The sequence below is a fragment of the Podarcis vaucheri genome (assembly GCF_965113315.1).
Source record: "Podarcis vaucheri genome assembly, chromosome: 1".
In the NCBI taxonomy this organism is placed as follows: domain Eukaryota; kingdom Metazoa; phylum Chordata; class Lepidosauria; order Squamata; family Lacertidae; genus Podarcis; species Podarcis vaucheri.
This window is the reverse complement of record NC_138759.1, coordinates 69,529,600-69,553,971: the sequence shown is the minus strand read 5'-3', so window position 1 is coordinate 69,553,971 and position 24,372 is coordinate 69,529,600. Positions and strand designations below refer to the sequence as shown.

Here is a 24,372-nt window from a genome sequence, read left to right as displayed (position 1 = left end):
GCCCCTCCCCATGCGATCTGATCTCTCCCCTCCCTCCCCCCCCAGAAACTCCTCCCCTCTCCTCTCAGGCTTCCTCCTCCCCGGACTTTCCAATGAGGTCACCAGCTGCTCGGTGGCTCCTCCCCTCCGCCTCCCCGGGCTGTCGCGGCCCGTGGCTCCGCCTCCGCTGTCGAGAGTCCGCTCCTCGCGTTCATTTCATTCCTCTTCTCATTCCGAACATTCTTAGCATCGCTCGCGCCGCACAAGCCCGTTTCGAAAGCCCAGCCCGCCCTGCCCGCCACCGGTCTGGGGGCAGTCACGAAGCACTGGCAAGGGCTTGCAATAATCCCGCAAGCCAACAAGCTTGTAGAGCCCAAACACACACACACACGCACACACACACATTAAGAGATTTCTCTCTCTTTTTCCAAATAACCACCACAATAATAATAGCAAAAACAAGCAAAAAAATTTTTAAAAAATTTACCCCACCAAAATTACCAAACAACACCAAGGCTTGGAAATTAAGCAAGCTAAGTCCCCAGGGGGAAGCTGGAAGAAGTTTGCAATTGAATTGCAAAAGGCTGGTGGTGTTTGCAAAGGTGGGGAGTGGAGTGGAGGTAAGTTTTGTGCGGGTCTGTGTCTGGCTGTTTGTTGGGGCGCGTGGGGGCTGGAGGGAGCTGGCTGCTTCCCTGCAGATTTCGCGTTGCTTTGTGTGGCAAGAAGAGGAGCGGGGGGGGGGGGCTTGTCCTCTGTTATTTACTTGGGAGAATCATGCCGATCGTCCCTCTTTCGTTCCTTCACGACCCCCTCCTCCTCCTCCTCTCTTCTCAATCTCTGCAGGTGATCTGGGAAACGTGAGGGGGGGGGCAAATTAAACGAAATCCGGAAAGTCGCCTTGGGAGATGGAGGGAGTTGTTTCTGAGTGGAGTTTTGGCTGCTTTGGGGGGTTTTCAGGCAGAGCTGCAACAGGCGGCCGTTCCTCTCTCCCTCTCTCGCTCTGCTCCTTCTTGCTGTTGCTGCTTTCATTTAGTTGCCTGAGTCACTGCTTTGCAGCCTGGGGCGCGCGCGCGCGCGCTCGCGCCCTCAAACACAACACACTCACTCTTTCGCGCGCGCACACACAGACAAATCTTTGGCATTTTTCACATTTTTCGCCAAGAAGGAATAAGTTGGGAGCAGATCAGGCCTTGCAAAGTAAATTGATCCTATCCCTCGAGTTTCTCTCCCTAGTGCCGAGCTTTGGAAAAGTGGCTGGATCTGAGATTTAGCTGGCTTTTAAGAGCTTTGAGTTTTTGCTTTTTGCTTTTCTCTCTCTCGCCCCTTCTTCCCTTTTTAATTTCTTTTCCCTCTTAAAGATGAAAGAAGGAATGTTCTCTTTTGCTGCTTCTTTGCTTTCTCCAGAGCTGCTGCTGCTGCCACTGCTGGTTAATTGCACATTCAAGTGGAAAATTTTCCGGAGTCAGCAGAAACATTGTATCCAAAAAAGACAAAGTCGCAGTTCCAACAAAACGCGGATATTGTCCCTGGAAAACTTCCTTTCGGTAGGAACCCTAGGATTATTTATTTCCCCTTAACCTTTTAAAGGGATCTTGCACATCCCCTCTTTACACATTAATGGAGCTGCTTCCCAGAGGGCAGAAAGTAGTCTTTGTTCACAGAATTCACACTTTCAAAGAAAGGAAGTCCACTTAGTCTTGGTGGGAAATTAGTTTATCACAATCCAAAGCAAAACACAAGAAGGCACACACACAGAGAGAGGAAGATACTGTGTTACTCCGACAGTAAAACTCAGATTCGAAGGGGTGGTGGGGTGGAAGGAAGCACACACAACCCTGGACTTGATTTAATGGATTTATTTAATGCTCATTGGTGTCACTGTATAAAAATATTTATGAAACAATGAAATACCAGCCACCTGTGTTTCTCAGGAGAGTCGTTAAACGATTAGAAGCAAGTATCTGTTTTTGATTTGGGGAAATGAAAAGTGACCTCAATAAATGTTTCAAAAGTTAGCGAGCAGGTATGTTCTTTATTTTCTCATTGTAAATGGCTGCTAGTGATGTAAAATATGGAAATCTTCTAAAACATTTCCTAGATCACACTTCATTTGCACGGGGTGACTTTAAAATATTATACATGTAAATTCTGATTTAAGGTGGCCAATAAAAAAAAAGTAGCTCTGCTAAAACTCCTTATCAGGAGCACTTAGCATTTTATTCCCTTTGCTGATAAAAAAGGAAAGATAGCACCCTTAGCTGTAGTTTTCTGAGATACATACATATAAGTATCAAGTGTGGTTCTTTAAAAAAAAAAGTAATGACTGCATTTTCTGAATTTAATATAGATTTTATATTGATGTGTAAATCTTATGGCAGCTTGAATTTGCTTAAAGGGAAGGGTAATTGTGTACAATGCAATGGGAACACAAATAGTAACAGGAGACATGCTCTTATATCATGCAACTTTTTTTGTTTTTTAATAAATCCTAAATTTGGAATGGCTGCCCTTGGGTACATAGTGTTTTGCCATCTCTATAAATAGTTGGGAAATACCACTGCAAGGACATTAGACTGTATTGATGGTGCATGCTAAGGAGATTTCAGATAATTGAGAGGGCAATGTTACATTGCCTTATTCCAGAGGCTGCCTCTATATATGCATGCGCCACATATTTTTCAAATGGAATGTTGGGAATTCATAACACTTCAAAAGGTGAACAGAAAGCTCTTCAGGCCTATCTGAATTTTAGAGCTGATTCAAGGGTATTATCTTTTTTATTTTAAGGAAATTCTGTTGGCAGTTAGACAAGCTTTCACAATTCTTTTTCTGTGCTGATTTGTTGACAATATAATTTATAGCTTGGAGGCACTAATTGCATTAAATATTTTAGATGCATCCAGGAAGATCAAATATCTGGTGTATTGATTAGCACCCTATTTTGACCATTGTAATGGCTTTTATGTTTTTCTTTATGCGGAATGACATTAAAGTATTAATGAGACAGTAGTGTACCTCATTGTTAAATTTGCCTAGTGTTCGCAAATAGTTTTAGATGCCTAGTGCTGCTGAAAATATGGAAAGTATGTTTGATACATGTTTGATATGCCTTCGTTTTGTATGCAGTACCAAAACCTGGAATGCGTCCACTAAACTTATCACAAGGAGGAGACTCGAGTGTAATGTTGGTTTTATGTGGGCTTTTTAGTTGAATCGTATCTGCTTTTAGGGAAGTTTAGTAAACAGTGGAAAAGAACAGTCCTAGCACAAGCGAGATCTGGGTCCTTAGTGAATTCCAGCTGGAAGGGTTTTGGTGTTTGAAGAATGTATGTGTGACTGGAAAGCTACTTTAATACTTTGAAAGTAGATTTCTCTCTCTCTCTTGCTTGGATGATGATCTAGGTCTAGGAAGCAATCTAGGCTTTTTGTGGTGCTTTCCCTTGATAATGAAAGTTAAGCTCAGCTATTTTGAAGGCAGAAAGTCCCAAACTGTAGAAGATGTAATTCCAGAGATCAGCAACCCTACTTTAAAAATTCTCAGGCTTCAACACAGCAAAAGGGTACAATCGATATCCCAGTTATTCAAGAACAATGAAGTGTTAAATGTGACTGCTTATGTGTATAGGAGGGCCAGAATGCAAAGACCTCTTATGATGAGATACTTGAAGGGTAAAAGTACCCTTTTTGTTTTGTAGCAAAATGTAGTTGTGAATCCATACCCTTTAGCAGTAAGATGGCTGTGTAGTCTGTACTTACTGTGAAAAAACCTGATTTGAGGCTCATTTCCATAATTCAGAGCTTTGCTTGGATTGTGTGTGACAGTAAGGAATAATCTCTTAAACTGTGTATTTCCCCCCCTCCCCAAAACACATACAAGATGGAGCATATGCGCTCACACTTTAAACCAGTGATCTTTCTAATATAATAATGCATTTTTTATTGCACTTGAAATAGTAGAACTTGCTGCCTAGTTTCCTAAAGCTACTTCATTAGTTCAGGATTTAAAGATTTGTTGCATCAGGGCGCTCGTGTTAAAATGGTATGTGCATGCGTAGTCATGTGATCAAAACTTTGCTGATTTAATACTTAATATGTTTATGTACATGAGATTGTTTTATACTGTGGTTTGTCAGAAAATGATATAACAGAAGAACGTCATTTACACCACTGTTTTAACTAAAATATTTCCCTAATTTTGTAATTGAAGTATAAGCAATGATTATATATTATCACCTGGTTATGCAACTTGGAAAATATTACACTGTCCATAAAGTACTACAGGGCACAAATTTGAACAGAAATTAGTTCCTCGATTTTGTAGGTCCATTGATTTATAAAGAGATTTATGGCACTGTTACAGGAACAGCAAAGGGGGGGGGGAAATGTTTCTTAAAGGGACACACACAGCAGATAAAGTATCTTGGGCTTTTATTGGCATGTGTGTGTTGTTACAGATACAGTACTCAGTTACTGCATTGAAACTGAATTATTGCTATTTACTATTTTGGAATGAAACCTTCTATGTGAGAGAAAATCTGAAAGTTTGGGTCTTGTATTGCTAGACTTGAAGACTCTTACTGGACTTGATACTTGGGAGTAGGCTGCATTCCAAACTCCACTTACCTGAGAGTAAGCCCCATCAAATTCAATAGGGCTTACTTGTGAGTAGACATGGCTAGCATTGTGCAGTACATGAGGTAACTAGGGAAAGGCATTAGCAGTGCCTTGTATGTTGATTTCAGTTTAAACTAACACTGTATACTGTGTAAATCACTAGCTGTGTTATGTTTAGAAATGTGACAATTGCACTACCTACAAAAGCATGAATGATGCTAGTCCTCACTGAATCGTCATCTTTAGATATCAAGATCCCAGTCCAGCTCTGGATCTGCAGGTCCTCCCATCCACATAAAAAGTCTCATCTTGCCTGTTCACTGTGGTCCAGAGAGCACCACAACTCAAATGGAGTTATGTATTCAGATGTATATGTGTATTAAGGAAATGTGCTTCTGTATGTGGAATCTCTATTTGATAGTGGGCAAAAGTATTAAGAAATACTTTTAACAGCACCTTTTTTCATGAAGCTCCCTTGAGAGTCTTTCTTTTCTGTTTTCTCCTGCCAATGCTTGGGGCAGACAAGGCGGAAGAGCAGTAAAATAACAACCAACTACTACTACTACTACTATTATTATTATTAGATTGTTGTATAACATGTCGTATGACGTACAGAGTGGCATCAGTTTCCAGAGTAGTCTCATTCTTGTGCTTTTATGATTGTGGAGTTCATAATCTGGGATTATAATGAGTGCAACTTCCTGTGTTTTCATGGCCCATACGCACTCTGAGGCACTTGAGTTTCTCTAGCTGTGTATAATATCCCTACATGAATTGTGTAACATCCATAGCTTGTGATGCTGGACTGATGTAACCATTTGTGAAGCCTCATCCTGACACTGGTTTGCAAATGCTGCAGGATTTAGGATAGGGCTACTAGAAACTCTTTTTTTATTTTTAAACTTATATCTCACCTACTTCGGGTGAACCCAAGGTCAGAAAGCAAACACAGTATTTAAAATATAAAACAAGCCAAACATTAAATCTCTCAATAAAATTTTATAATGCTGTTTGGAGTCTGAAGACTTAAAAGAGAGGAATATCTGGCCGTAGTGGTGTCATTAAATTCTCTTAATTTTGGTGGGAGAATTTAAGATTTCAGTTCTATATATAAAAATAAGAATCCTAGGTGTTAGTACAGGTCTACTTTTGAAGGTTTACTGTCCCAAAGCTTAATGGCAAAAAAAAAAAAAAAGGCTTTAGGATCACAGACATACTTTATGGTGCATTTTATTTGTTGTTGTACCTTTTCCTTAGGAAATTTTTGCAGGCTGAGAGGATTTTTTTTTTAAAAAAGCACCCTCCATATTGTAAGAGGGTACTTCCCTACTTTATAGCTTGAGATGATTGAGCAGAAAGTTATTTGTTTAAATAGTTTCATTAAACACGTGGTGTGTTACACGGTTTAGCACAAGTAAAAAAAATCCAGATCTCTGCTTCTAGGCACTTACAGTAGTGGGAGATACCACAGAGAGAAGGACAAAAATAATAACAAGGGATAAATATGGTCAACTGCAGCTGTGTGTACTTAAGGTATTTTAAAAAATCAACTGAAGAAAGGGCCTAAGTGGCAAGGAAAAAACTTTTTGGAGAAGGTGGGTTTGAGGAACAATTTCAAGTGGGGAGGGAAGAGAAGTAATTTGTGACAAACCAAATCTTCAGCATTCCCTTAAAATGATGGTAATATTTGCTTAAAGGCGGCCAAATAAAATCAGTAACATCTGTTACTATTCTTTTAATTCCTTGCCTTTTTCTTCTTTGCTTCTTTTGACAATGTGAGTGTTGTTTCTACGCCCTGTTTTACTGATCCAAGTTGCCTCCATAGAGTTCTAGCTTTCCCCATGTCTTTGATTTGTTCTAGCCATTGATACACAACTGCCTGATGTGTTTCCAAACTGATGCATAATTTTTGAGAGGAAAAAGCTGGTATCTCAAAAGTGCTATCGGGAGCAAAAGTTAAACATGGTTTTTAAAGCAATTACAATGCCATTGCTTGGGAATCTAAAACGATAATGGATGCTATTACTTTTATTGGGACATAAACTGAAAACTGCTGCTAATTATGGGAAATGTTAATTATGTGAGAACATATTGAACTTATATTCTGTGCAGTAAGATTTTTTTCTTCCAAAGTATGCATCAATTGCACTACCTTTTTATGTACACAGTCTTCTAATTATCATAATTCAGTGCAGTACTGTTTTTTTGGAAGGAGTTCAAAGTGCATTCTCAACTTAACATGAAAGGAATCCTAAAAGATAACCCAAAAATGTTATATATATATTCAGTTCTATAGGAAAATACATTTTCAGATTTTATGTTTTTGACTTTTCATATTGCTACAGAGAGATCTATTAATTTATCTGTATTTGACTGTGTTGGGGTGTACTTCTCTCTTTCACACACCCCCCCCCGGTACATTGCACTTAGTTTATTAGATTTCATTGTGGAAAAAATAACACAAAATCCAGATATTAACATTCAGTTAAACACCATGGGCCACTATTCTGGATATTAATATGTGTTTTGTCAATGTTTTTGAGATGCTTTTAGGAAAAACATAAGAGGGAACAGAAATAATTGCAGCATGAAAAAAGATCTGTATGATTCTGCAATGTAAACCAGATGTGAATCTGTCAGTTTTATAAAAGCCCAACTGTAAATCATTCTTATCTATCACTATTCACACCTTGCCTTTATGGCATTAGACAGGGTTATAAATTCCAATTCAGCCTAGTGTTCAAAAGTTCTTGCACAAGAGGATAATAACTTCCATTTTGTTTAAACTTAAATGAACTGTTCACAGGATTTGTCTGTATTGTACAGAATCAAAGCATTAAGTTGGTTAATGTATTGGATTTCATGCTTAAAAGTGAAAAGTCATTTTTTTTAAAAAAATCATGCATTTTCATTCTTCGCTACAGTGCACACTCACATTGCTGAAATGCAAAGAAACCCCCAGTGAAACAAAATGACTTCATTTGAGCCAGCACTTAAGAGCAGAATTCACTTCCACAGTGCTGAAATAAAAGAAGCCAAGTGTTTTAAATAGCCACTCCCCTAGCCCAGAGTGTTTTGAGAGAAGCTCATTGTCTAGCTTTGAGCTCTAGCAGTTTGTCTGCCTCTGTTAACTCTCCTAAACCAGACAGCTCGATTTCTAAAGTTGACATCTGGTTTACTCTTTGTTCACCTGCTTTTTTTTTATTAATGCAAATAGACATGCACGCCATTGCCCCAGAGCTCTTGGGGGGAGGGAATGCTGTTGACAGTTTGTCAAATAGTGCTTCCAGTAGAAGTCTGCAGTAGCCTATTGTTATGCTAGCAACAGGCAACAGAAGTTGTGGCACCATATGGCTAGTATATGCTTCAGATAAGCTATCTGCTAGTTTAGCTTATCGAGAGCATTTTGATATGCTTCGTGTTTGAATCACCAGCAGCTACAGGCTCCACTCATTCAGGTGTCCAATATTCCTTTAGCCAGTTATCCTTTCAGTGGAATCTCTCTCTCCCAACCCCCTTTTTTGTTTTTTTGGTTCATCCCTGCATGTGAACAGTGATGTTGCAAATTACAAATATCTTGCAGCATAACTGTTTGCAAATTTTCTAGTCCTTTCGTTTTTATCGCAGATTCTCGCTGGTCTCTCCCATCTACAGGCAACTGGTCATGAAAATAAGAAATAGAAACTGTGGATTAGTTGTAAAGCTCAAAGAACACAGGGCATGGTCCAAAGCATTCTGGAATTCTTTCTGCATTTTTTGCAGTCCTTGAATTCTTTTGACTCATGACAGTGATGTGGTTTGCCTCAAGCCTTCATCCTTCTGGCGTTAGTGAGTGGATCGTATTCTTCAAAAACAATTCTGAAGGAAACATTTTGAAGGGTGCATCAATGTATCAAAGAACAGGGTTTCACACCAATGGTCCATCAGCTTCATTAAGGCAGCCTGCGAAATGTCTGTGGATTTGTGGCTGAAGTTGGGTGATGAATGGCAACATTCATATTGATTTTTAATTGTATATTTATTGATTCTTTTATTTCTTTTATTGTATTGCAATTTGAATTATATGGGGTACAATAAAATACAAGATGTAAGAAATAAAAGAACCAATAAAATACAATTAAATGTCATGCAGCCTCTAGCATAGCATATTCCAGTTCCTGCAACAGGTAGGAAAGTCGAAAGTGGTCAGCCAAGACTGTTAGCAGTTTTCAGGTGGTTCATGGAAAAAGAAACAGTTTGGATACCACTATTCTAGAGTGTAGCTTAGGTGCTAAACTGTCATATGGCTACCTACCAAACTTGGGAGTCGGATTTAAAACCTGTGATGCTTTCCCTATGTCCAGCTTCATAATTTCTAAATGTTTGGTCATGATTTGCATTTGTAGTTTACTTTGCGTCTGTGGAAAGCATAATTTTTTAAGCCCCTTTCACCTGAAAGTATGAAGATGCTGAGAGAGGTTTGCATCTGAGACATGTTGTGGCATGAGCTCCAGTGGTTTGCTTAGAGGCGGCCAGGCGGGGAGCGTCTTTTCAGTGGCACTGTCTCCCCTCAGAACTGAGGCAGCTTCCTACATTTATGTATGCTGAATATACATGGCTCTGAGGCCTTTTTGGCAGTGGTGCCCTCCCTGTGGAACTCCTCCCTCCAGATGTCAAGGAAACAAACAACTATCTGATTTTTAGAAGACATTAGAAGGCAGTCCTGTTTCGGGAAGTTTTTAAGGATTGTTGTTTTTTTGTGTGTTTTTAGATATTTTGTAAGCCACCCAGAGTGGCTGGGGAAACCCAGCCAGATGGGCAGGATCATCATCATCATCATTTCTGGCCTTTATTTCCAGTTGGTTTCTTTTAACTATCTGCCGTTGACCCTAGTAGCTATTATTTTATTCTGAATTGGTTATGTTGTTGTGCTTCTGTTTTTTGTAGAGCACCTTGTTGTGTATGAAAGGTGGTATAGAAATATCTCAGTAAATAAAATATTTATTTAGGGCTGGCAAAGGAAGTTGCCCACTGCATAGGTCTGCAGCCTAAACAAACAGGCTAAATCAAATCAATGGGATGAATGTGATCTTCAAAAAATTCTGGAAAAAGAATATTTGCGTCATCGTATTTATTGATTCAGGGTTCAAATATGATTAATGCACTGTAATAAAATCTAATACATCTTATCCTTAATTTTACCTTAATCTTATTTGATTTGGGTCTTTCAAAGAACACAGTAAATTCTCAGCAGACCCAGAATGTGGTAGAAGCCCCATCATTGCCTATTCTGTATCGTGTAGCAGAAAGTATCAGTTGTAATAGTCTTTCATTCACATTCATTAAATGGCCTTGGGATAGAATCCTTCTATGTCGCCCTCTGACCCTGCGAAACATTCATTGCCTCAGGGGGCCTTTCCCTTGGCCCCTTCATCCCAACACCATTCTTGTTTAAAGTTGTATACCCTCTTCTGTTTTCTTTGCTTAGCTTGTCTTATTCTACATGCTTGAGGGTATCTCTCTAAGCAGTGCCCTTGTTTAGTGCCACCATATTCTTTCTTTTCAGACCACCTTAACCACTGATTTCAAGTCCCAACATTTCTTCAGTATGCTTCACAGTGTTGATGATGACCAGGGCAGATTGGCAGTGTTTTTGTTTAAGGATATGCACTAGGTCTCTGCCAGCTTAGGTCTCATTTTCTGAATAGTTTTAGCATATCTTGTGTATTCAATGAATTGGAGGAAACTGGGTCAGCTGCAGGCATGGTGTGTGCATGTGGCCATGGAGGAGTCTTATCTTCCCGAAAAAGCAACAAGCATTTTAAAACTAATTTTGGACTGTTATTTTAACTGAGAATAATTTGGGACTGATAATGTTAGAAGGCATTTTAGAATGTTGGTGAGAAATATATTTTGTTTGGTCGTGATCGCTTTTAGGAATGCTCTTTGCTTTTGTTTTCCCATCCTGAAAGTAATTGGAAGGATAATTTCTATGTGCCACTTGTATATTGACATCTCTTACTTTGCTGTTTTTGATCAGGTGCAGCTAAGGGGTTTCAGCATGGATTAGATGGTGGTATCAGGAGCAAGAGTTTGGATTTAGGTACTAGGGATGTTTTGGGACAAGGGATAGGCTCCACTTGAACAAGAAATGGAAACATGCTGCTGGTACTTACTGTCGAAAAGGTGACAGAACAGTTCAACTGGGAACACTAGCTGGAGTTGTGTGTGTGTGTGTGTGTGTGTGTGTGTGTGCATGCACGTGCGTGAGAGAGATGCAGATGTATAATGTGTAATGTGGAGAAAGTGGCTAGAGACTGTTTTCATTTTCTCATACTGGAACCTAAGGTCATCTAGTGATGCCGAAGGGTGAGAGATTGAGGATAGACAAAACAGAACTTTATCGAACTCAGATTTGCTCTACATTGCTTCTTGATGTAGCAATGTCCGCCAACCAGGATGACTTTAAAAAGGGGATTAGACAGATCCATAGAGGATAAGGATCCCAATGGCTACTAGTCGTTATGATTGTATAGTACCTCCATGTGCCGAGTCAACATTCTCAAAGATAAGTCACCTGAAAGCAACAGAGGAAGATGGTTTTTATCCCTGTGTCCTGATTTTAAACTTCTGATGATCATCTGCCCATCCTGGGAAACAGCATGCAAAATAACCTAAGCATTTGGTCTCATAAAGCAGGACACTTCTTATAGTCCTAAACATACTTGGATTATTTTCAGTAACTTTGCCCCTCCTTCAGCTACTGATCCTTTTCATACTTTCAGAATATATGGGAACAGTCCAGCCCTAGTCTCTTTGATTTCAGCGAGCCTTCCTTCCTAGCCTGTGTGTAGCATATAGACTTCCCAGTCTTCTGCATAGCAAAAACATAACTAATACTATCTAGCACTGAAAGGACCTTACCTGGGGATAGAGGTGTGCCTGGTCAGAAAGATTGGGAGTGTCACAGTTGCTTCATGCTGGGAAGAGTGCAGGTTGTCCAGTTGAGAGATTGTGGCAGGCAAAGAACGGAATTGAGGTTTTGTATAGCCTGGGGGAAATGCAACGCTGGATCTCGCAGACCTTGGCTTCCCAATTAAGAGGTAGCCTGCAGTCACCATTCCTTCTCCAGAGCAATTTTTCACTTCCTTGTCATCCTTGACCCTGCAGAATATGTGATGCTTGTGAGCCACACCTCCAAATACTGGTGTGCCCAGCAGAAGTATGTAGGGGCTTTACACACACACATCTGTGTGTATGTAGAAGACCGAACATGCTTCTGTTGAACATGTGGCAATTCAATGTTGAGCATTCGGTGTTCAGGGGAAGTGGGAAATGGGATCCATCCAGTGGTAGCCTCTCACGTTAATGGAGCTCATGAAAGTGTTATTTTAGACAGCCCCATTTGCATCAGTGCCTCCAGGTTTTGGAAGATCCTTGGGCAAGACAACCTCCACAGGCTCCTTTCCCTCAAAGAGTTGATCTACTCATTGCATAAGGTCCAGGGGGCTCTTGTCAGTTTGCCCCAGTGAGATGTGGGTCTTTGGCAGATGCCTGGTGATATTGTATTATCAACCACATTTCTTGCTAACTGGGGCTTCCATCTTCTGAATTTGAAACTTTAAATTTGAAGTAGGTCTGAAGCTCTGGTTCAGAGGTAATCAGTTAGCATGACCATAGTTAATCATCATTATGGTCAACAATAAATGAGGATAGTAATATCTACTGTGGAAGAGAATGAAGGAGTACATATTCTGGGGGAAGCCTATCAATTTTTGAACAAGGTTTGTAGGAAAGCAGCATTCCATCTTGCCCTTGGGCTGGCAAATCCTAGCAGCCATGCAGAGGGTCTAACTCAAACTGCCCTCCTACTGAAAGGAACTGACTACCACAGTATCTACCACTGTTTGGCAGATGTTTTAGAATGGTATGTATGGAAAACCTTCCATAAAGTACAAGCATTTCCCATTCTAAATGAGGCCCTAATAGCCTGCAAAGTATTATCATGATATGTGATAGGTCTGGAATATTAAGTAATACTCTAGCCTGTGAGATTTTTGGAGCAGACCAAAAGAAAAAGGGGAAAAAAACCTTTAAAAAAGGTATCAGCCTGCTTTTAATGGTTCTTCTGTACTGAGGCAAAGTACAGTATTGTAGGCTATTTATTTCTAGGCATGAAGTGCAGGGTGAAGAGCCTTCAATTCAGCTAGCTAGGCCTGTGTGCCCTGAGGTAAACTCTATTTCACAAAGGGAATTTTGATTATGGTCTGCTGCTCTGTAGCACAGTGGAGGCTTCAAGAGGCAAGTGGTAAATGCTACCAAAGAAAAAGCTGGATTGGAGCCACTGACGTCATCTAAGTAAATCTGCTGTAGGACTAAAGCCATAAAATGACTGCCAGCCACAGAGTGCACTTTGGCCTTTTCTTGTCAACTGTTTTACTTTTTTTTAAAAGCATGCTACACTTTTTTTGTTTCTTTTTAAACACGCTGGTAAAACACGCATCCTAAAATCACGAGGCCTCCCACAACGGTTTTCCTTTTCCAGAGTTACTGTACTGTGGCATCTGAGCCTCCTTTTCAGAAATGGGGGGGGGGGGAGCTAGCCAGTATTTTTCCACAGATGAAAACTCAGTTTTCCTTCTCAAACGTCAGCTTAGGTAGGCAGCCTGCAGTTTAGGTTACTATATATACCCTTCCCCCACAACCAAAACATTTCAGACCTACAAAGTGGTGGCTAGTTATGAATTCCGTATTTGCGCTTGGAAACGTCTCTGCTTTCAAGAGTACAGGTTCCTGTACTCAGGCAGGTAATGTGTGTGCCAGCTTCTGCTTTCATGCTGATCAGTCGTGGACATGGAACTTCTCCTAGTTGGTTTCCACTAGCTCAACCCCCATTAGTTACATGAATCTTGTGGATTGGTAAGAGCAATACACTAGCGGATTTTGTTGATTAAAATATGGATATCTGTTTCTAAGAACCACAATAGCATATCCCACCTGTCATTTGTTTCTTGTAAGTCAGGATAGGTCTTGTCTTAGAAGCTTCCCCCCCCTCTCCTTTTTATGCTTTAAAAGCCTTTTAGAATACAAAGGGAAATAAAACATTTTAAAAAGAAGTTGAAAGTGATGATGAGTTGTGATGTTTGGGGTCTCTTCCTCCCTCAGCCATAATACAGATTTGTTCTGCTTTAAGCCAGAAATTAAACCTCATCTAGGCTGGTTGTCAAGTTTTTTTAGTCTTGTGATTAGGCACATATTAAAATCAGTATCTTATCCATGAATCATTAGATGACTCAGTTCCTGAAACCACTACAAGCTTCTCAGTTCTTGGCTACATCCATAAGCAGGAAATCCAGACTTGAATAACTTCCTTTCCTAGTGCTGGCTATAACAGCGTTAGTGGTTAGTGTATGGTGCTTTTGTAAGCAATAGGAAGATGTACATCTGAGGAACAAAGGCACTTGACTCAATTTGCTGAAGCTGTTTATAATCTGTGGTCTTGATTTTGGATGTCTGGATACCTTGGCATATGCAAGAGTGAATCAGAGCTGCTATCTGGATTTTTCAACCGTAAACATTCAGGATGTAAAAATGAGTGACGTGACATTCATGAACTCATGAACGTACTTGCAGCTTTTTCCAAAACTGCTACATTCAGCCCCCCCCCCTTTGGTTTTGCCTTTTAATTTAAAAAAAATTGGCAGCAAAGATACAGAAGTCAAGAATAGTGGCTGGAGAGAAGAGAGAAACCTTGGAAGAAGTAAAACAAAAGAAGTCATATTCTGCTTCCTCAACAACCTTCCTGGCTTGTCTCTTGCAATGAAAGCTGGTTGGTTCTACATAACCAAGGCCATTCTGACTGCATAACCTATTTCTGAATGTGAACCACAGTGTAGCATATAGTGTTCAGTTTTAATTTTTACTGTTTAAATGGATGTTATTCAGCTGTGTTCATTATGTAAAGTCAAAATTAGCCCTAATTTTAATCCCTTGCACTGTCTGCAAAACGTACTTCTCTGATAGTATTGACTTAAACAGAAACAACAACCAAAAAAAGCAATTAGCTTTCCCATTCTTTTTGCTGCTATTCCTATCTAACCTGAACATTTCTGTGCCAAAACAAATATGGCAGTATAATGGCTTAGAGATTGATTAGGGACCACACTTTGGCACCGTGCTTTGTGTATCAGCCTGATAGTTACCATAGAGAAATCTTAAAACAATGCAATGATTTGGAAATAGTTAAACTGCTGAAAATCTATGGTGCTCTAAAGCAGAGGTGGCTAACCTGTGGCTGTCCAGATGCTTCTGGACCCAATCTCCATCACTCCCAGTCAGCATGTCCAGTGATGGAGGAGGATGGAAAGAGGTGCTCTGAAACAGGTAAGAGGTAATAATAGCAAAGACTGGAAGTAGAGGCAAAATATGGCCACCTGTGGGTGATAAAGCTGTAAGATACATCTGCAAGGCATCACACTGGCTACTCCTGTTCTAAAGGCAGTAGGCTATTTTTAATAAAATTATTTCCTTATTGGAGAAGTTATGCCCCACCTTTCAAATTTTGAAATGGGAACTCTCACTGTGGATGTGGACTTATTTCTTTGGGGGAGTGGTGGTTTTTGTAGCTACTTGAGCGAAGCATTCTTCCAACGTTAATTCAGAGAAAAATACCCATGCTAACCTATGGCATACAGGCAGGCCCCAAAGTCAAATGTTGCATTAGAACTTGAAGGAGCAGCCCCTGTTTTGTCACAGTTCTAATGAGACTTGTGTTGAACAATAAAATGTATAATCAAATTATATACAAATAACTCTATTTCAGGTGCCATAAAGGATCATGTTATCCTGAAGATGCTTAATGAAAGATACTTAAAGTTAAAAAATTCAGAACTGTATTGTTGTTGAACCTAACCTATCTCCAGTTCTTTGCTTGCTGTAATTTGAGTCCTGTGCAATTTTGAATTGATAATTCTGGGACTTGGATTTCCTAGCTGTTTGAACAAAATATCCTAAATCTGACTTAAAAGCAGCGTAGTTCAGTGTTAGACCAAGAAGCAACTTATCACTATAATGTGGATTTTCAGGTAGGAATTAGAGGCCTGCAGCAGCAAATTATTCACTCCAGTCAGTGGCTAGTGATTGATTCATTAATTAGAATCAATTTAAATGGATTTGCAAGGCTCCTATAACAGCTTTTCTTATTAACAGCATCAAAGCAGTAAGGTGTTCAAATACGTTACCTTAAACAAAATATAACCAATCTATAAGAGTTGTTTACTTACATTTGCATAAGCAGATCCTTCCTGTTGCACACACATTTTATTTTTAGTGAGTCTCCCCCACCACCAAATATAGTCCTTTAATTTCTGTATGAATACATGTGTTTCACTCATGAATTTTTTTGAGATATTCTGAACCTACAGGAATCCAGTTTTAAGCCCAATAAGCATGGGACATCTTTTCCCGGTGGCACTGTGCACCATAAGGTAAAGGTAAAGGTACCCCTGCCCGAACGGGCCAGTCTTGACAGACTGTGGGGTTTGTGCGCCCATCTCACATTTATTGGCCGGGGGCCAGCGCTGTCCGGGGACACTTCCGGGTCACGTGGCCAGCGTGACATCGCTGCTCTGGCGAGCCAGAGCCGCACACGGAACGCCGTTTACCTTCCCGCTGGTAAGCGGTACCTATTTATCTACTTGCACCCGGGGGTGCTTTCGAACTGCTAGGTGGGCAGGCGCTGGGACCGAACAGCGGGAGCGCACCCCGCCGCGGGGATTCGAACCGCCGACCTTTCGATCGGCAAGCCCTAGGCGTTGAGGCTTTAGCCCACAGCGCCACCCGCGTCCCCACTGTGCACCATAGATTACAGCAAAATTAGGCTTTGCCTAATATCTTCTCTGTGTGATGGGCTCACAGGAAAAAGCTGCCCCATGAGCCCGAGCTCACAGCCATTTTGCTCTGAGAGGTTAGAGCCTTCACTGAGCAATTTTGGCTCGCTGGTTGACAGGAAGGAATTTCTCTCTCTCAACCCGATTGTCACTTGGTTGGGGTTTTTCTGCCTTTCTCTCAGTGAAATTATGGCTTTCCTTTGTGATGTGGAAGAACATTGTATGGGGGCCGTAATGGCACTGGTCAGGATCAACATAGCATATGGTGGGCTCCATAAGGGGCCTGAGAGGAGAATTGACCACAGCAAACCCAAGCATGGGTTTGGTATCTGCCTGGTTGGAATCTGCACCCTGGTCTCCCTGTGAGACCTTGTCTGCTTGGCTTTGCACCACAGCAAGGTTCAACACTGGCCGACTCCTATGGAACAGGTTTGGAGCGATCCAGACTCAACTGATCCTGGGACCCAATGTCATTCCAACCCTTGCCATGCCTACTGCTGGCCTGATTTTATCCCATCACTGTTGTGCAGTCTGGTTATTTGCTGCTCTCATGGGTCACATAAGGCGCCTGCCTGGGCAAAAATTACATGCACTCTCTTGAAAGGTGGTCTCAGTAGGGTTGGGCTGACGTATACCCTCATTGAAGTTATACAGTAGTGTTTAGACTGTACCGCTCCAAAGTAGGGAGTAGCTCTCATTTTTTTACTATTGTTTCCTCTTCTCCAAAACACTCTTAACACAGAAAACGAGAATAGTGATGACAAGGATTCTATATTTTCTTCTTAACATGCTTGGTTTTTTTGTGAGATCAAAGCACTCACAATAGCTTACTCCAGCCTGAATTCTGAAGTGGTAATGTCCTAGGATAGCCATACCTGTAGCTACTGTAAATAGCCAGATAAGCTCTAAGGCCCAGTGATAGCAGCGAGTGGATTTTAAATGCAGGCATTTAGTGCTACTTAAATAAATATATTGAAAAAACTGTCTATCACAGAATTAGATGCACATCAACTTCAGTGAGCACATAGGTTATAGCTTTAATATTAAATACCCATAATAATAGCCATGAATGGAGGAGGAAAGATTAAAAACTGAAAGTGGAGTAGATTGATTATAATGACTCTTCTATGATTTTTGATAGGTAGAAACTGAGATGTGTTACTTCTTTCTTCTTTCTTTGGTGATCACTCTTAGCCGAGTAAGACTGTCTTCCATAAACATGGTTTTAGCAATGAGTCCGTAAGTGACTGTGGAGGCCAATTCTGGACCCACACATCCTTCCACAGTGAGGACATTGGTTCCTGGGCGGGAGTTGATCACAGTGTGGATTTGCCAAGCGTGCCTTCCTCTTAGCATGTTTCTCCCTTACGTTCTGAGTTCAAGTGTCTTCAAAGCCCATGACACCTTTGGTAAAGGCTGTTCTCCAACTGGAGCACTTGCAGGCCAGTATTTCCCAGTTGTCGGTGTTTATACTACATTTTTTAAGGTTTGCCTTGAGACAATCTTTAAACCTCTTTTGTTGACCACCAGCATTACGCTTTTCATTTTTAAGTTCGGCTTTGGAAGACGATCATCAGGCATCAGCACAACAGGACCAGTTAATGTTGAAAAATCATTACTTCAACACTGGTGATCTTTGCTTCATCCAGTACACTGATATTAGTTTGCCTGTCTTCCCAAGTGATGTGTAAAATTTTTCAGAGACACCGTTGATGGAATCTTTTGAGAAGTTGGAGATGGCGTTTGTAATGACAAGCCCTCCTTACTGGATCTCTGTGGTTTTACTACTGCCTCCTTCAAGCAGGCAGGGACCATCCCCACTTGCAGGGAGGCATTAATCACCCCCCTGGCCCAACCAGCTGTCCCCTCCCTGCTAGTTTCATCAGCCAGGAGGGGCAAGGGTCCGGTGCCCAGGTGGTCACCTTCACTAATCCAAGCACCTTGTGTACATCCTTGAGCCTTACTAACTGAAACTCATCCAACATAACAGGACTAGACAATGCTCTGGGAACCTCTCAAGATTCGTCAGCGGTAATAGTAGAGTCAAAGTCCCAGTGGATGCAAGTAATTTTCTCTGAATTTCAGTGTACAATAAACCATTTTTGTGTGAGCTGGATTGATCATCTCAGCCAAAATGACAAAGAAATATGCCACAGTTTGTTTAGATGCCTTCTTTTTACTATTTGTTTTTTGTTTTGCAACCTAAAAAATTAGCTATTACTAAATTATTTTATCTGAAACTCTAATGCTATGTTGAGTTATTAATATATACATTTAGTTGGCCTAGGGTTGTTTGACCTTGTTCCTAGCTTTAAATTCCTTCTCTGTTTAACTAAAACAGAAAACGAGGAGTCAATGCTATGAAGGTCCGTTAATCTATTGGCTATTTTCTTGCAGAAAAGTCTTTAAAAAAATAATGACTCATCTTTTATATCATGTTTACAGGGTTTATTTTAATGTGTAAGATGCCATGTGGGTGTTTGTTCTATAAAATTTAGAACATTATCTTTAAATGATATAGAACCTGGAAATGATATATTTAAAATGTGTCTACAGGTTGACATTTTAATAGAATTGCCCTGTTACTAAAGAATTCCACCCCACAGTTTTAGGATGCTACTTTAGGCTCCGTTCAGATGCTTTCCCAAGACTATTGTCCAATTCCTACGGTTGAAGCATGGGCAGACATTTTCTCTTCCTGTATGCATGAAATACTAGGTTGTTTACTCTTTCACCTTTCCCTGAGGGGAAAGAATTGCACAAATTGGGTTTATGCAGAGATGAATGTCCACATGGACTGTCTGCACGACACATTAAGTTATGAGAGTAGTGGAGGGCATTGAAAACCCGAGGATGCTCCTTTACCACAAGAACAAGATGAGCAGCCAAGGTAAGCATTTGAACTGGGCCTTATTGTTGTTTATCTCAGGATGCAGCAGATCAGAAATGTGAATCAGCTAATTAAATAAAATAGAGTCTTGTTCACTATGGTCAATTCTGATGCTTACCTTGGCTGAAGATTCAGTTCCTGTGTTGGAGGAGCAGGCTTTCACACACTGCTCCCCCAAGCGCATAATGGATATCCACATGCGCAACAGCCTGAATTATGCACATTTCCCTCTTTCAAACAGTACTGTGGATAAAAAGGAAATTGTGTCTGTGGTTGGAGCTGATTTCCACTGTAAGTCCACATCTGACATGTTCTTGAACTGCATAAAAAGTATATGTAAATGCATGAAGTAATAAGAATTTGCTTTTTTAAGATAGATAGGGGGGCTTGTGCTGTTCAAGGTGTGGCAGAGAACTCTTTTGCATCCTTATTTCCTATTATCACACCACAGTACCCTTGTCCTCCCACCCGACTCATTGCATGCTGTTTTATGATTTGACTGGTGTAGCCCATACAGACTTTTGGCCGACACTTTAACTGACATTAGAAAGTTGAGGTAATTTTACAGTGGTACCTTGGATTAAGAACTTAATTCCTTCTGGAGGTCCATTCTTAACCTGAAACTGTTCTTAACCTGAGGTGCCACTTTAGCTAATGGGGCCTCCTGCTGCTGCTGCGCCGCCGGAGCATGATTTCTGTTCTCATCCTGAAGCAAAGTTCTTAAAACCGAGGTACCATTTCTGGGTTAGTGGAGTCTGTAATCTGAAGCGTCTGTAACCTGAAGCATCTGTAACCTGAGGTACCACTGTATTCTGTTTAATATTTTAACTTCTGCATGTTTTAAAGTATGGTTGTGATTTTTTCTTGATTTTACTTCTTTATCTTTTGTAGACCGCTTTGACGTTAATTTACAATCAAGTGGTGTATATATTTTATGAGTAAAATGAATAGATAAATTAACATATTTAAGGAAAAAAAATCTTTATAATATTTCATACAACAATTGCTTATAAACTGATGCTATATATCGGGTGTAGAGAATTTGACGTTGCGGACTACAACTCCCATCATCCATGGTCATTGGCTTCCTGGGGCTGATGGACGTTAATAGTTCAGCAACATCTGAAGGGCCAAATATTCCCCATGCCTATTATGCATCTTTTCCCTTGGAAAACCAGGAGATGCAGTCTTGTCTGATAAGTAAATATGGCTGCAAACATACTTACAGTGGAGTTAGTTCAGTTGATCTTGGGATGTGTGTCTGGTGGTAGAAAATAGTATGTGTATATATGTACTTATTCAGTATAACTAGTGCAAAATTTAACTAGTGTTCGTATTTTCTGTCTTTATTGACTACTAATTCTTGACTTTGTAAGAGTGCTTTGGGTGGAGGGAACCATGTGTTTGTGTGTGAGAGGAGAAAAGAATATTCGTAAGAGTTATATAGGCATGGCGCAAGCCACTGAAACAGTAAGCATACCTAATGAGTCATATTTAGACATAGTGAAGCTGGCATTGGGGAAGAACTGCAGCTGCTGGACTCAAGCAGGTGCAGTTGGGGGTGTTATAGGGAAATCTGAGACGGGAGATTGCTTGCTTTTTAGCATAGAGCTGAAAAAGCCTGGAAGCTGGCTTTTAAATGTTGGTTCTCTTCTCTCCACCGCCCTCCTTGCCTCTACATAAATTTAAGTCCCGCTCCCTCAACTCCCACCATCTGTAAAAAAGAAGATGATATCTATTAATCTGCTGTAGAGACCTGTGCAAATTCATGGGTTGATATACGAACCTCAGATACTTGGAGCAGTGTATTTCTTGGTATCTGTGTTGAAGGCAAAAAGCGCTGCTATGGTCAAACGCTGCAAATTTCACTCACTAGAGCCGTACAGTTAGCTAAAAGTTCACAGGGCTTGACATACTGCTAGACTCAAGTGGAACTGATATTAAAATCCCCTCTTATCAAAGGATGCTTACAACCCATCTAGGATTCACAGACAGATAGGAAGTTGCAATAGTTGAGATCCAACCTTTTGTTGCCTGTAGGCGCCTTTTGTTGAAACACGCTAACAGGACTGGTGGGAAGTGCACAACCTCCTGAATAACCCCAGCTAAAGAACTTTGTTACATTCATTTTTATGTTTTTGTGGATGTAGCTTTGATTAAGTAACAGAGTCAGAGATAAGGCATATGGCTAGTCTAACATGCATGAAGGTTGATAATCCTGGAAATCTATCTTTCTACTGCCCTCCTTACGGCTACCTTTTTTTGAGGGTGGGTGATGATGTCTGGAAGCAGATACTTTAAAAATCCTTGCATAATAAGCTTCCCCTGAAGTACTTTTATATATTGAAGTTAGACGCACTTGTTGCAAAAGCTGGCACCAAGAGTCTGTTCAGTGCAGATGACCAGTATTCAGTAATAATGTTTCCAGTGTTTGAGCCACCAATACAAAAACTTCATGGGTAACTTTGTTTTGCTGGCAAAAATATTTTGTGTTTGTGTGTGAGAGAGACAGAGATCCAGGCAGTCCTTGTGTTCTTTAAACTGCCTCTCCTGTACTTTGCAGGAATTTATCTATGACCACTATTGTCACAGATGGGTCAGATGCTATCATATTTCGTTATTTATTTATCCACTGCATTTTTAAAAAATGGTCCTTCCTCTAAATTAAGTTCAGAGTGGTATACGACAAAAATAAAAAGAACAATAGATAGCTACCCTCAAAAACACACACATTAGTAACTTCTTTTTTTTTAAGACCCTCAGGAAATTAACAATTCTGTTATCGATGCTGCTTGTGGAAGTAATCTTCCGCTTCCAAATGAGTGGGTGATCAAATGCTGCCTGAATATCAGAATCGAAGAGGATAAGCACACTTTCAAGATGAGGGGATTCCACAGTCTGGGTGCCCCTAGTTAGCCCCTGTGTGTTCACAAACTGGCGATGGGTGCAGAGAGCAATGTTCAGGATCTATATTGCCAGGCTATCTCCTTCCACTTGTGCACAGTTGCTTAGAAAGCTTTCCTCCTGTTGTTCACATTATTTCTAGTAGTCAAAAATCAAGTACTCTGATTTATATACGTATACACAAAACGTCTGTCATTATATTGCAAGTTCCCTACCTCTAGATGTCCAGAAACATACAGTTGTACCTTGGATCCCGAATGCCTTGGTACTTGGACATTTGGCTCCGGTTTGTGAACGTTCTTTGGAAGCCAAACGTCCAACAGGGCTTCCGCAGCTTCCGATTGGCTGCAGGAGCTTTCTGCAGCCAACCAGAAGCTGCGCCTTGGTTTCTGAACGTTATGGAAGTCGAACGGACTTCCGGAACGGATTCCATTCGACTTCCAAGGTACGACTGTAATGTGTGTGTATGTCTGAGCAGACGGTTGTTCCTCATTCAGCTGCATTTTATTCTATTACATTATTCCATTGCATTTCTAGCCCCCCTTTTTCTCTGAGGAGCTCAAGGTGGTGCACACGGTTCTCTTCTTCCCCATTTGACCCTCACAGCAACCCTGCGAGGTAGATTAGGCTGAGAGGTCGTGACTGGCCCAAAGTCACCCAGTGAGCTCTATCATAGTCAAGTAGTTGTGGTGGGATGTTGGGATGATGCCTGATGGTGCCACCTCTTTGTTGCAACCTCTGTACCAGGAACCTGTGGGTATTTGAGTGTACACATGTCCACTCAAATATCCATTCCAATGTGGCGTGGGCCAAGTGCAATCCCATCCCTGTGTCTGTGTGCATCTATACCTGGTTGGGGCAAAGGGAAAAAAGGAGGGAAGTCACCAGTGCAGGAGCAGGAGACCAGAGGTCCTCTAAGGTGTGCAGAAATATAATTTATTGAACCCCAATGCATTTTGAATGTTCTTCATCAGGCTGCTTTCCGGTGTGCTCTGTTCAGAGTTATCCCACTATAAGAGGCACACACAATCACAGGGGAGGTTATGCTTTACCTCCCCTGATGGAGGTGGCATGCTCCTCAGTACCTGATGCTGTGAATTGCAGGTGCGGCTGTTGTACTCCAGCCTTGCTTGTCTACTGAGAGACCAGGACTCTGAACTCATTGGGCCTTTTGTCCTGAACAAGCAGAGCTGCTCTTCTTGTGAAGATGCCAACTTCCTTTCACCTTGCTTCAGAGGCTCCCCCCACCCCGCTGCCTGAGTAACAGTGGGTGCTCTAGTCCAGTTTTTAGATTCTCTCCCCCCACGCCGGCACCCCATGGCTTGGATTCTTGGGCTCCATGCCCTGTGTCAATGTAGGAGTGCCTGCGGGTGGACGCTTTATGTCAGGAACACTTTTTTTGCACCTTTAAAAATAGCATGTGTGCACGACAGCTGTAGGACTTTGTCGCTCAACTTGAAATAGTAATCTTAAACAGAGATATTACCGTGCCCTCAATGAAAGCGATTGGCAGAAACTATTATTATCTTGTGTGCTGCTCCCTTGTAGGGAACAAATGCTTTGCAGTCTCATTCTCGTACAAATCCTTCTTTTTCTATCCAGATATTTCGTAAGATACCTTGCGGAAGTTCTGTTCGTAAGGTGGATATAGATTTAAGACACATAGCTGTAATTACCTATAACTTCTGTACAGTGGTACCTCAGGTTACATACGCTTCAGGTTACAGACTCCGCTAACCCAGAAATAGTACCTCGGGTTAAGAACTTTGCTTCAGGTTGAGAACAGAAATCAGGCTCTGGCGGCGCAGCGGCAGCAGGAGGCCCCATTAGCTAAAGTGGTGCTTCAGGTTAAGAACAGTTTCAGGTTAAGAACAGACTCTGGAACGAATTAAGTACGTAACCAGAGGTACCACCGTACTGTGAATTAGTGTTCCTGTAGTCCTCACATTTGTTGATTTGATTTAATTTCTTTATGGATCGCCTTTCCACAGTAAGCTGTGCTCAGACTACCTTACAACAAACATTCACTTTGCAAAATGAGAAGCGTTAGGGTGGGGTAAAGAAGCAAGTTTACAAAATGCATCAATCAATTCAGATAGCTGAATATGCCTGCCTTGC

At 41.0% G+C, this 24,372-nt stretch overlaps 1 protein-coding gene across 11 annotated transcripts in view; it reads left to right on the top strand.

Annotated features, from left to right (window-relative positions):
• Positions 1-200: 200 nt before the first annotated feature.
• TEAD1 (TEA domain transcription factor 1) overlaps positions 201-24,372 on the top strand; it is a 179,878-nt gene continuing 155,706 nt past the window's right edge. For 6 of the 11 annotated variants that reach the window (XM_082194451.1, XM_082194450.1, XM_082194458.1 and 3 more), the window contains exons 1-2: positions 202-608; positions 1,384-1,523. The gene's annotated coding sequence lies outside the window, so the exon portion shown is untranslated. Of the gene's footprint in view, positions 609-798; positions 823-1,383; positions 1,524-1,793; positions 2,003-2,595; positions 2,695-24,372 lie in introns of those variants that run through there. The other 5 variants (XM_082194448.1, XM_082194452.1, XM_082194455.1 and 2 more) reach the window with 5 other exon arrangements.